General features: G+C 39.4%; 1 protein-coding gene across 4 annotated transcripts in view; it reads right to left on the bottom strand.

Moving 5' to 3' along the window:
* DENND5B (DENN domain containing 5B) overlaps nucleotides 1-14,613 on the bottom strand; it is a 160,833-nt gene that overhangs the window by 116,083 nt on the left and 30,137 nt on the right. The window lies entirely within an intron of this gene.

Genomic DNA, 14,613 nt, shown 5'->3' with positions numbered 1-14,613 from the left:
AACTTAAAAATTGTATGGGGAATTAAGAAATTTTTATTTCTCCTTAAGGCCATAAAACCTATGTAACTTATATGACAAATGACTGATAAAGAATATTAATGCTATGGAATATTGAAATAAGAGGTTACTATTCACAGGACCTGGATTAAGATGCGTTTTAGAGTTGGTCGAGACAGACTGATCTCACATCTCATATAAAACTTTATGCTTTTACATCCCTAAAATAAGTCATTAAGCTTTTGTTCCAGTGATTCATGAAATTACACATCGTATTTTTTTAAATGGTCTTAATAATTTTAAAAAATTTTTAAAAGATGCAATCTACTTTCTTATAACATATTGTCTAGTCCCATTTCAACCCTCTAGAACTACAGAGGTCCACATTCTTTTCTGTATGACCAGGCCTCAAATTTTCAAAACTGGCTGATATATTCAATAATTTCTTCTGAGGATGCATACTCTGTTCATTTTAACATTTCTCGAGAAACAGGAAAGAACCTTCACCATCCTATTCCATGTTCCCTGGATTCAGTAGTTTTAAAAATGCAACAATCACCTACTCTCTGCCTGACAAGCATTAATATTCTTTATTACAGGCACTAGAGAGGCAGCAGTGAATAAAAGACAAAAAGTTCCGTGAGACACGGTCTCTATCTCACAGAATTAACATTTAGGGGATATTCTACAATTAATCTATCACCCCGGTTCAACACAATATGAATGCAGTGGAATTATCCTGAACACCGAATACAACTAAAGCAACCTAGCAGTCACACTAATCTATTTTTTGGACAGCCTGGTCATATCATTGAGTTATACCGAACTTGCAGTCAATTCATTTTTTATAGGGAATGTAAGTATATGCCAAGTATATACTAGGAACTATGCATAATAACAACAAGGGAGTATGGAGTTGACCTCAAAGAGTATAAAACCCCGAAAGGAAGACTAACAAGCAGACAATTACATAGCAGTGAGGTAACTGTCATGAAAGAGGCATCCACACAGTGCTTGGAGAACACAGTGGGAGAGTGCTGAACTTGAAATATACAGTAGAAGCTCTCCTAACCAATCTCTTTACCTACTAACCTGAAACGAACTAATCCTTCCCGTTTCCCCTGTAAAACACAAAGGCTGGTGTCCAGGGCGGCTGGAAATGCCCATGGCCAGTAGCACTTCCGCTTCCACTACCTGAATGTGCTTGCCGCAGACCTATTCCCAACCTGTTTATGCAGTTGTACATGATGCTGAATTCATAATTTAACTTATTAAGTAAAGCCATGAAATACGATTATGAAAACAACTGTAATTTCTATGAAAATGAAGTTGAATATGGGTTGGGTTGGCCAAAAAGTCCATTATGTTTTTTCCATAAAAGAAAAGACACATTTTTCATTTTCACCAATAACTTAATTGATTTGCATATTTTGAGTATGTTGGCTATCTCTTGCTATTGGCTGCTAGTGGGCAGAGGCCAGAGGTGCTGCTAAACATCTTCCAATGCATATGACAGCCCCACAGCAAAGAGTTATTTGGTCAAAACGTCAATAGTACCAAGAAACTTCACACACCACTTTTGACACATTTGATCAGTCACAGCACCTTCTCCATACAGTGCGCAAATCTTTTTTTGGCATTTCACTTCCATTTTTACCTTTCTTGAAATAATAAAGCATAACATGCCAAAAATGTCGCGTATTTTCTTCCATCTTCATAATTAAAATGGCTGCACAAAAATTCACCAATTTTGCTGTTTTTTTAATGCATGCTGATAAGACAGCTGTCACAACATAATCTAACAAAATTGTTTTGAATGAAGTTAAAAACAACTAAGCATTACTAGAGCCATCATAAGGAAAGAAACCTAACGGGCTTTTTGGCCAATCCAATATATAGGCATGCTGCTAAAATTAATTAATTAATTAATTTTTAAAAACAGCTGTCCAATTAGATACAGAAAGAGTAAAAATCAGGGTAGAAAATCATAAAAATCTCAAAGGATTTTACAATCAGATATCTTTGAAATGGCTTTAAATTGTCACTCCACTGTAAAGAAGTGGAAACTAAAAATCATAGATGATTCATTACCTGTGGGGTTACATAAGAAACATCACAGAAAATTAAAGTCAGCACATCCCTATTCAAAGGAAGTCTTGGTACTAAAACAAAAGATTTATGAAACAAAGGTATGTATGTATGTTTTCAGAGAAAATGTTTATAATATGCATGCAACTTTTCTTAATAGTTTATCAGTCTTTTCGATTAATTGGTACCAACTACAATGGAGAAAAAGAACTTTACCTACAACAGTCCTAAAAAGAGAAATAAGGATGCCAAGAAGGATTTCGGGCTGCTGCTGTGTTAAGGGTGACTGAGGATTAAAATTTAAGTCTGAAAAGGTGAAAGCTGAAAGGGGCTATGACCCAAGCCAATAAAATCAGCAACAGCATGAACAAAGTAGATTTGATTTGTGTGCTGAACCTTAAAATGCTGGATAAAGACAGCCTGTAACAAGACTTTTTTACTGGTACAAAATTGTCCCCACTAGTAAATAAGCTCCATGAAAAGCAAGGAGCTTGTCTGGTTTTGCTCACTGGTCCACTCCTCACTAATGGGGCCTAGAAGGCCTGGAATGAAGTAAGCCCTCAGTAATTCTTATGTAAGGTTGAATGATTCTATCAAATGAGCTAACCACAACACTCTCTGGCATTTACAAAAGGAATATGCTTGAAATTTGAGCAATGTAAGCTTAAGATAAGCAGAAGACAGTGTGAGTTGACCCATCAAAAAATAAACTTAAGAGTCCCAAACAGTTTTCCAGCATCCTCTCCCACTCCCTTCCTCTAGGGACCCTACTCTATAGTTTTACTGTCTCACCTTCGCTCAGGCCTCTGTCCCTGTTCTCTTAGGATTAAATGCTCCCTTCCCTTTCCCTTTCTTCATCTATTAAAATTCTATGCCTCAAAAGAAGATATATAAATGGCTAATGAGCGCATGAAAAGATGCTTAACATCACTAGTCATCAGGGAAGTACCAATCGAAACCACAATGAGATGCCACTTTACACTCACTAGGATTAGGCTAAACTGAAAGAAAAAAAAACCCAGTAGCTCATCATGTGGAGTGGCATGTGAGAAAAGTGGGACCCTCATACATTCATTGCTGGTGAGGATGTCAAATGGTATAGCTGCCTTGGAAAAGAGGCGGACAACTCCTCAACCCAAGAGTACTAAAAACAGGTCCAAACGAAAACTTGTACGTGAATATTCACAGCAGCATTATTCCTAATAGCCAAAAACTGGAAACACCCATATGTCCATCAACTAATGAATGGAAAAACAAAATGTAGTATTTTCATACAATGGAATCATATTTGTCAATAAAATGGAATGAAGAACAGTATGTACAACATGCATGAACTTTAAAAATATTATGCTAAGTGAAAAAGTCAGACACTTATTGTATGATTCCATTTCTTTTTCTCTGACCCGAGGGTATATATTCATTGACCCTAGTGAGAGAGGAAGGGAAGGAGAGAGAAAAAACATTGATGTAAGAAAGAAACATCAATCGGCTGCTCCCCACAAGCCACACGCCCTGACCAAGGATCACACCCTCAATCTAGGTACGTGTCCTGACCAGGAATTGAACCTCTTGGCATATGGAAGATGCTCCAATCAACTGAGCCACCCAGGCAGGGCTGTATGATTCCATTTATACGAAATGTCCAGAAGAGGCAAAAACCTATAGAGATAGAAAGCAGAGTTGTAGTCGCCAGGGGCTGAGGGGAGGAGAGAGGAGGGAGTCAACATAGGTATAGGTTTCTTTTTTTTTTTTTTTAATATATTTATTGATTATGCTATTACAGTTGCCCCATTTCCCCCCCCACTCCACTCCATCCTGCCCACCCTCCTCCCTCCCACATTCCCCCCCTATAGTTCATGTCCATAGGTCATACTTATAAGTTTTTTGGCTTCTACATTTCCTACACTATTTTTACCCTCCCCCTGTCTATTTTCCACCTATCATCTATGCTACTTATTCTCTGTACCTTCCCCCCCTCTCCCCCTCCCACTCCCTTAATGACAACCCTCATGTTCTAGTTGTTTGCCTAGTTTGCTCTCATTTTTGTTTTATGTGTGGCCGTTAATAACTGTGAGTTTGCTGTCATTTTTACTGTTCCTATTTTTGATCTTCTATTTCTTAGGTAACTCCCTTTAACATTTCATAGAATAAGGGCTTGGTGATGATGAACTTCTTTAACTTGACCTTATCTGAGAAGCACTTTATCTGCCCTTCCATTCTAAGTGATAGCTTTGCTGGATACAGTAATCTTGGATGTAGGTCCTTGCGTTTAATCTTGGGTAATGTAATTATGATGTGCCTTGGCGTGTTCCTCCTTGGGTCCAGCTTCTTTGGGACTCTCTGAGCTTCCTGGACTTCCTGGAAGTCTATTTCCTTTGCCAGATTAGGGAAGTTCTCCTTCATTATTTGTTCAAATAAGTTTTCAATTTTTTGTTCTTCCTCTTCTCCTTCTGGCACCCCTATAATTCGGATGTTGGAACGTTTCAAGGCGTCCGGGAGGTTCCTAAGCCTCTCCTCATTTTTCCGAGTTCTTGTTTCTTCATTCTTTTCTGGTTGGATGTTTCTTTCTTCCTTCTGGTCCACAGCGTTGATTTGAGTCCCAGTTTCCTTCTCATCACTATTGGTTCCCTGTACATTTTCCTTTGTTTCTCTTAGCATAGGCTTCATTTTTTCATCTGTTTTTCGAATAGATTCAACCAAGTCTGTGAGCATATTGATAACCAGTGCTTTGAACTGTGCATCCGATAGGTTGGCTATCTCTTCCTCGCTTAGTTGTATTTTTTCTGGAGCTTTGAAGTGTTCTGTCATTTCGGCCATTTTTTTTTTTTTTGTCTTGGCGCGTTTGTTACTTTAAGGGGCGGAGCCTTAGGTGTTCACCAGGGCATACCACATACAGCGTCACAGGTATAGGTTTCTTTTGAGGGATGATGAAAGTGTTCTGAAGCTGATTGTGGTGGTTTGAAAACTGTGAATATACACTCTGAAAATATACTAAAAGCCACTGAAATTGTTCACTTTAAATGGTACGTTTGGTATGTGTAGGGTATGTGAACTGTATCTCAATTAAGCTGTTTTAATTTTATTTATTTTTAGAGAAAGGGGATGGGAGAGAGAAAGAGAGGGAGAGAAACATCGATCAGTTGCCTCACACACGCCCCCAACTGGGGACCTGGCCTACAACCCAGGCACGTGCCTTAACTGGGAATCAAACCAGAGACCTTTTAAATTAAACTCAATCCACTGAGCCACACCAGCCAGAGCATCAATTAAGCTGTTTTTAAAAAGTTCTGCACATAATTTAAGGGCAAGTTCAAATGTGATCCTCCCCCATTTCTCACCTCCCCCAGTCAAAATGAATAATCTCTATGCTGTCAAACCAGCTGTTACTATACTGTTACGTATTATCTGTATTGGAACCCACTCTACTGAACGGTAAAAAACCTCTTACTCTTATTTGCATCCACATTGCCATGACCTAACAGTGCATTACTCACAGTAGGTGCCCAACATATCTGTACTGTAACACAAAATTCGCTACCCTCAAAAACTGATGTAGGCAGATAACATGAATGAAATCAAACTCATTTTGTAAAATCTACCTATGAAAAAAGGTACGAATAGTTAAGAGTTATTCTAGGATTCACCTCTTCAAATGGTAACATGGAGAGGGTCAGAAGTTCTGATGGCAGAAGAGAATGGACTGGACATACTCTGCATCTAACCCAGAAAGTATGTCAAATCCTATAACCATCTTGTCTAAAGTTCAACCATGTGTAACCATGCAGAAACTTCATTTCCCTAATATGACCTTTTCTCCTTTTTTCCCTTCTGATTCAAACTGGCCTCATCCGGCACCCTGACTCACCTGCCCCCTTTCTCCCTTGTGTGACCTCTCCCTCCTCAATCCTTAAGCCCTCAGGACAATGAGGTTCTGGTTGGCATCAAATAACCTCAGAAAACAAAGCCTCTGGTCTACTGACCACAGAGACAGAGTTTTGGTCAAACTAGACCTAACATCTAGGCCTCAGCTGTGTTTGAGTGCCAGGCCCAGAAAAGCAGGGAAACCAGACAAAGCAACGCCATGGGCTGACGTCAGGGCCGGCTGCACTGATTAACTACCCCCTACCCTAGCACTGACCAATCAGCAGAAACCACAACCATGACCATGACCCTCACTCCCTTGATCACCACGATTAATGATTTTTCCTCCACATGACCCGTCCCTTGAAAGCCATCAGGGAGCCAGGTCTTTGAGCATTAGCTCACCTGTGACTCCGGGCATGGGCCACTTCCTGGAAATAAACCCTTACTTTCTTTGCCGCAAGAGCCGGTTCATGTCTTTCTGGGCTTTGCTGCACGCAGGCCCAGGAACACATGCCCTGTGGCTACATAATACTAGTGCTACAGAGTTTTACTATCTTTCTTTCCCTTAGAAATAGTCTCTTGCTTAAACAATGCACAAGTTGCAAGTGTTTTACACAAACAGTATTCCTAGGAAACATTTAGTCTTTTAAGAATCAGTCTCCACAGATCACAAGACACTAGAGAGACATAATCAAATGCAGTATGGTATCCTGGAGAGGCCAGTGACGCAGAAAAAGAAGTGAGAAAATCAGTGAAGTCCAAATACAGTGTATGGTTTAGTTAGCGGTATTATTCCAACGTTAATTTCTTAGTGTTGATAAAGGTACCGTGCATATGTGGAATGTTAACATCTGGAGAGCTGGGTGAAAGGTATACAAGCACTCTGCTGTCTTTGGAATTCTTCTGCAAATCTAAAGTTATTTCTAAATAAAGTGCTTTTTTCTTTTTTAAACAGACACTCTAATGTTGCAAAATGTTATCAACAGGTAAATCTAGCAAGAAGGGTTTACAGGGTTTTTTTTAAAGATTTATTTAGTTTTAGAGAGAGGGGAAGGGAGAAATAAGAGGGAGAGAAACATCAATGTGTGGTTGCCTCTCACACGTCCCCCTAAGTGGGGATCTGGCCCACCCCCAGGCATGTGCCCTGACTGGGAGTCGCACAGGCAACCCTTTAGTTCACAGGCCAGCACTCAATGCACTAAGAGCCACACCAGCCAGGGCGGTTTACGGGTGTTTATTATCTACTCCTTCAACTCTTCTGTGGGTTTGATGTTTTTCAAAGTAAGAATTTGTAGGAAAAAAACAATTTTAAAAAAGTATATACTGAGGGAGTGGGGCAGGGCAAAGGTAGAAGCAGAAGACAGTGGAAGCTGTAATCCAGGCAAGAGATGACAGCGACTCTGACCAGGGTGGGTATAGGAACTTGGGCCCAGGAACTGAAAAATGCCCAGGAAGCCAAGTTAAGACCAGGTGGCTAGAAGGAACACAAAAGTGGCACCACTCCTCCAGTCCCGACTCAGAAACGCAGAGGCCGCTGAGTGTATCTCCCTTCTAGCTGACTGCTTAAACTACTGACCGGCAGGAGCAGTTGATCAAGGCTTGACCGCCACAGGACCTTGCCTGGGCGGCAGTACTGAGCAGTCCGCCGTCGTGCCCCCGCAGAGTAGGTGGGGGCATAGTTATCAGGCAAGGCCGCTGGAGAAGGCAGTCAACAAACCCTGTAATGGAGAATCCTGCAAGCCTGCCTTTTTCAAAAAGCTCGCCCCTGCTAGCAAGCCCACTTTGTCCCCAGCTTATAAACGCAGCCAAGCTCCAAACCAGTACAGAAGACCTTCCTTTCCTCTGTGCTGCCTCCCTTGGGCTCAAGCATAAGCTTAACAAAATCTGTCTGGAGATTTCTCTGGGGTTTCCTCTGGATTTCTATCTTGGGGAACCCAAGAACCCCAATGCTGATCTGATAACAGAAGCAGCAGAGTTAGTGAGATGTAGCTGGATTCGGGATGTATTTCAAAGGTTGAGGCAACAATTATTAATAGACTAAATGTGGAATCTGACAAAAAGAAAGGAATCAGGAATAACACCAAGGCTTTTGAGAGATGGACAATCAACTAAAAAGGGGAAGATTACTTCTGGGGAGAAATAATAGGAATCCAGTTTTAAACATACTGATTTTGAGACACTAATTCGAAATGGAGATACTAAGAAGTTAGTTACACAAAGTCTGAATTCCAGGACAAAGGTCCTGCCCAGAGATAGAAATTCAGCACTCATCAGGAGAGTGTTGCTAGTGGAGCACAGTAACGTCAGGACAGCGGAGTAGATCACCGAGGGAGAAGGTGGTGTCAGCGACCCATGAAATCACAAGGTGGTGGGCATCGGGACAGAGAAGAACTAGAGAAAACCTGAGAACCTCAGTCATCCTAAGGATGAATGGACCTAGCATTTCTTTAAAAACACTGCATCCCCTGAAGAAGCCCAGACTACTCAAAGGTCTTCCAAGAATTTCTGGTTCCCCCACCTTTAAAAATATACACAGCTAGTCAAAGGCAGATCCAGGACCCCTGCAATGGGGGACTGTGGACCAAGATTCCACTCAGGCATTCCACAACCGCATTCAAGACCCACAAAAAGAATTAAACAACCATCACTCAAGAAAATACACTTTAAAAAAGGACCCCCAAAAATTATGTCAATTTTTAAAAAGAATCTCTCGTTACATTTTCAAAAGACAATAAAAACAAGTATAGCTATATTTACCGTATCACTAGCTATTGCTTTGCATTCTTCAGTCTTCAAAAAATCACTTAGTATAACTGTCCCTCCTGTTTTATTATTTCTTCCAAACAGAGGATCTAGAACTTTTGTGTTATGCAAATAAAGCACTACAGCCCTGTAGTTCAATTTCAGTGAAACTGAACACAATGGGACCTATTACCCTGAATAGAAATAGACTAATATCTACGGAGAAGCAATAGTTTTTACAAACAATAAATGAGTAAGTTTCAGGATATTTGCGAAAAGTCTGAAATTGTATACAACATTTTGAATGCACATATATTTTTCTTTCTAAAGAACGTTCAAACATTTTATTACATTCTGAATGGGGTCCATACTTTCAACATAGTTGAAACTTTCAAGTTTAAAAATTAACATTGCTAGAGATCTGAAAGTCAAACCACAAACTATGTCAGACTTGGAAAAAAAAGACTGAGTTTTTAAGCAATAGAATACACTTTCACACCTTTAAAAGCAATTACGTTGGCGATAAGAGAGGAAATTGGTCAAGTCCAAGCTGTAAGTCCAGACATTAAAAAAGTCTTTAATGAGAACATGCTTCAAAAGAATCCTCTGAACAGAATAAGTACATTTACTTCTGAAAGCTTTAAGCGCAGAGGAATACAGGCCTCGGACCTTAAATCTAAGTTGCTGCTGTCATTTCCCAGCGAGGTTATTCGCTAATTCCTTCAGCTTCTAGTGATCAGCCAAAATTCATCTGTTTTACTCCAGGCATTTTTTTAAGGCTTTTAAATTAAAGAAATGGGTAAAACTGAGGAAGGTCCTCGGTTGGATGGGTAAAACACAAAAGAGAAGGAGAGGCACAGACAGGTTTAATCCTTATTTTCTCTTTGGTTCACTTTATTCAGTATTCAAAGAAATTCATGCTTTCCTGAATTTAAAAAAATCCTGACACATTTAACAGCAGACATAAAAGCTGACTGAAAGTCTCTTCAGTTGTGTACCACAGTGCCACTCATATTCTTCCTCTGTGGTAAGAACTGTTCTTAGCACTTCATTTGTATCAGTTCACTCAATCCCCGTGTGTGTGTGTGTGTGTGTGTGTGTGTGTGTGTGTGTGTGTGTGTGTGTGTGTGTGTGTGTGTGTGTGTGTGGTGTGTGTGTGTGGTTTTGTGCTTAAGGACTGTGGTTTTTGTGAGATTTAAACTCCCTGGACTGACAAGAATTACCAGTATCACTCTCCCATTCTCCCCAAAACCTCACTTTGGGGTTTGATCAGACGTACGACTTCCACAAGAGCCTTCCCGACCCTGAATCCTGGCATCAGAGCTAACACGGGTCTGGACTAAAGGTCCTACGCGCTTCCGTTCAACTTGGGATTGCATTCTTTCCAGGACAAGTGTAAGAATCTCATTCAGCTCAAACCTTACTCAAACACTGAATGGACCCTGCAGCCGTCTTGGCCTCCCCAGCAGAAAAGGACTCCCTATCTCCATTCCACTCACCGTAACAGACAACCTGGCTCTGGCCTAAAAGTAATGTCAAAGTTGAAACATACTTCTGGACTACCTATCTGGGGACTACGAAGGTCTTCAGGTAGACCTGACAAGGAATCATTTTACTCAGGTAATATTTATAAAACAATGTATAACAATCAGCAGTAGCATTTTACAATGTTCAGTGAATAAAAAGGATAGAATATATAAGGTAGAAGAAAAAGCACATAAAACCACATTAAACACTGAAAGGAAAAATAGGGAAATGGTAACAATGGTTGTGGCTGAGGATAATGCTTCTAAAATATTTTGGTTTTTTCTTTATTTTCTAGCTTTGATAACCAGACATTAATCTGTGCTTTAAAATATTATTCTCAAATTATAAACTATACGTAAATTAGACATAACTAATCTACATAGGTTAGCTTTTTGTTAGAGCATATTTATTTACCTCATATCAAAATATTATTTCCTGCTCTGACTGGGGTGGCTGAGCTGGGCGCTGCGCTGCAAAGCGGAAGGTCTCAGGCCTGATTTCCCATTAGGGACACACTCCTGTGCTGAGGGCCCACCCCGGTGGGGGCAGGGGGGGTGCCATAGGCAGTGTTTCTGTCGCACATCGATGTTTCTCTTCTCTCTTTCTCCCCCTCCCTTCCCTGCTCTCTAAAAACAAAGAAATAAAATTTTTTTTTAAAATGCTATTTTCTAAACAGAGTATCATTCTATAACTATTTTTTATCATTTTCCCAAATTCTTACCAAAACAAAGCTTTCTGACCTATACTCTTTCTCCATTTTATGTGTTTCAGATTCCTTCCTGAAAAATACATATTTGTTGGAGTCAAATTTTTGTTTCACAGAGTATAAAAGCACTCTGGATTTAAAAAAACCCACATCTAAAAAAAATCCTGTAGTAGCAGGAAATATTTGTTACAGATCCACTTCCTGGACCCTATTTTAAGTAGCTTCATCCTATTCAAAAACATGGTAATATTTGATTGATATATTCAACACAGCAACCACAGTCTATTCTGAGGTTACAGTTTGCAAAGTGAATTTCCAAAAATATCACTAACACATTCAAGTTTAGTTGGCACAGACACATCTGCAATGTTTAACAGAAACAAACAGCCCAAGTCTCGCACATACAGAATGGCAGCTGAGTTTCTCTCTTTGCAGCAAATGTGCTTCATTAGACGTTATGCTTTTCATCCTTCAGAGAGTTTCTCTCAGGTCACTGCCATCCTGCACCCTATTAGACAAGTTAGCATTGAGAAACCAGTGTCTGAAGCAGAGAGAGGGAGATGAAGAGGGGGAATAAACATACATGTATATAAATACCTCAGTCTGTGACCCTGGCAGATTCACATTTATTTGTGTTGCATGCTTTCGTTTTCTAAAACACATTTTCAAACATAACTTAAAGACAGAAAATAAGGGGAAAGTATAATGAACCCTTCTGTACCCATCACTCTGCTTCAACAACTACCAATACTTTGGTTTTTTATTTTTTAATTTATTTTATTTTATTTTTGTTATGCTATTACAGTTGTCCCATTTCCCCCCCTTCACTCAACTCCATCCTGCTCACCCCCTCCCTCCCACATTCCCCCCCTGTAGTTCATGTCCATGGGTCATACTTATAAGTTCTTTGGCTTCTACATTTCCTACACTATTCTTACCTTCCCTCTGTCTATTTTCCACCTATCGTTTATGCTACTTATTCTCTGTACCTTTCCCTCCTCTCTCCCCCTCCCACTCCCCTACTGATAACCCTCCATGTGATCTCCATTTCTGTGGTTCTGTTCCTGTTCTAGTTGTTTGCTTAGTTTGATTTTGTTTTTGTTTTAGGTGTGGTTGTTAATAACTGTGAGTTTGCTGTCATTTTTACTGTTCATATTTTTTATCTTCTTTTTCTTAGATAAGTCCCTTTAACATTTCATATAATCCAATACTTTGTTATTCTCATTTTATCTACTCCCCTCCGAATTTTTTAAAAGGAAACAGTGAATGCTGGAATATTTATATTTTATAAAGATTTTACTTATTTATTTCTAGAGAGAGGGAAAGGGAGGGAGAAAGAGAAGGAGAGAAACGTGATGTGAGAAAGAAACATCAATTGGCTGCCTCTTGTATGCACCCCGACCGACCTGTAACCCAGACATGTGCCCTGACTGGGAATTGAACCGCCGACCTTTCACTTTGTGGGATGACACCCGACCAACTGAGCCACAATGGTCAGGGTATGCTGAAATATTTTAGGACCAATCTTCGACATTATCAGACAAAAAAATTCTCACTAGCAAACTTAACGGTTGTAAAGGAGCTTTTTTCTTTCATTTAATGATATTAAAAATATTTTTTTAAATGTTAAGGTAATTTAACTTAATATCTAGAATAGCTTAACTCAGAATCAGACTTTTTAGAACTAGAAGGAAACACAGATACCTACTTCCTTGCGATTCTGATCATGACACCCGGGCCAGCAGCACCGGCATTACCCAAGAGCCTGCTAGACATGCAGAATCTCAGGCCCAGCCCAGATCTACTGAACCAGACTCTGCATTTTAACAAGATCCCCAGGCCACGGCATGTCCATCAAAGTCTGCAAATCAAGGCTGAGAAAACTGAAGCCTAGAAGGAAGGGTTAAGCAGCTCTCCCAGTAGCAGTAAAACCCCGAGTGTGTGCTTCTGAGAACAGGTTTTCCCTTACATAACACACTGCCTCGCAACAAACCTGATTCCCATCACAAGACCCTCTTAGGCATTCATATCTTTCTGGAAACTAATTAAATTAACAAGTTAAGTGAATTTCCCATATAACTTCTTTAATTCATGAGAGCCTGACATTTTCCCAAATACTGTATTATATGCTTCAGCAGACCTGTAAATTAATCAAACCCTTCCTTCTTTGTGTAAAAGGACAGACCTTTGCAGCAAGAGTACCTTCAAGAGGAGCAATTTAATTAATTAAATGCTATGTATTTTTTCAAAGGTCAGTTTGATAGTCTCCATATGGATAGAATGTATTATTGGGTACAGCTGAAAACTTGGGCCTTTTAGCATAGAATCAATAAATACTGTACTAAAAGCCAAGCTCATTTTCTAATTGTGGCTTCAGTAAGAAAGTTCAGAAAGGATTTAAAATACCATCCACTCCTATCAGCAATGAAAACCATGTCCCCTTGTCACATTAAAAAGGCGCTGCCTTTTTTCTTAATTCCAAGAAAAGAAATTATGACTTTTTAAGGAAAACTGTATATGAAACATAAGTTATTAAACTCCTTTTAAGAGGCAAAATATTTTATTTATGATATGTACTTATTTTTTAAGAAAATTAATGTTTTTGGTCATACGGACATCCATAAGAGGGCCACTCTTAATTTTCAGAAGAAAACTTTATGACATGTGGGAATTCCAGAAACTCTGCAGAGCACTAGTAAGAAACCTACTGTTTACAGAAGAGATTCTGAATCTTTCCGGGTGTGTTTTCTTAACAAAATACACACTGGAGGGTTAAAAAAAAAACCCGTCAAAACCAGTAATGTTCCTTCAAGAATACTGGTAGAAGAGCAAACCAGCACAGCCTGTGTGGAGGGAAGTTTGGCAGTATGCACTTAAAAATAAAATAAGCCACTTGACTCCGTAGTTTCCCCCTTAGGGATGTGACCTAAAGAAATAATTTCAAATGTGTGCAAAGATTTTCCTAGTTGAAAGTTCTGTGCAATACTGTTTATAATAAAAATTTCAAAACAACCTAAGATCCTATAGGGAGACAATATGTCAATAAATAAGGGTATATCATAAAGTACATGGTGTTCTACTATTAAAAAAATATACAGCACCCATTTATGATAAAAACACTCAGCAAAGTGAGAGTACAGGAAGCATTCCTCAACATAATGAAGGCCATATATGAGGTATCTCATATATGGCCTTCATTATGGCCAACATCATATATTACCTCATATATGGCCAACATCATACTCAATGGGCACAAACTAAAAGCTTTCCCACTAAGATCAGGAACAAGAGAAGGATGCCCACTTTCACCACTTCTATTCAATGTAGCATTGGAAGTCCTGGTCACAGCGATCAGACAGAAAAAGAAATAAAAGGCATCCAAATTGGAAAGGAGGAAGTAAAAACTGTCACTGTTTGCAGATGACATGATAGTGTACATAGAAAATCCTACAGACTCCACCAAAAAACTACTCGACTTAATAAGTGAATTTGGCAAAAAAGCAGGATTCAAAGTCAATATTCAGAAATCAAAGGCATTTTTATACACCACCACCAACATATCAGAATCAGAAATCAGGGAAAAAAATCCTATTTGCTATAGCAACAAGAAAAATAAAGTACCTAGGAATAAACCTTACCAAGGAGGTAAAAGACCTGCACTCAGAAAACTATGCAACACTGAAAATACT

The sequence above is a fragment of the Desmodus rotundus genome, chromosome 3 (genome assembly GCF_022682495.2).
Source record: "Desmodus rotundus isolate HL8 chromosome 3, HLdesRot8A.1, whole genome shotgun sequence".
Classification (NCBI taxonomy): Eukaryota; Metazoa; Chordata; class Mammalia; order Chiroptera; family Phyllostomidae; genus Desmodus; species Desmodus rotundus.
The sequence above is the reverse complement of the archived record's forward strand: the minus strand, read 5'-3'. Positions and strand labels throughout refer to the sequence as shown.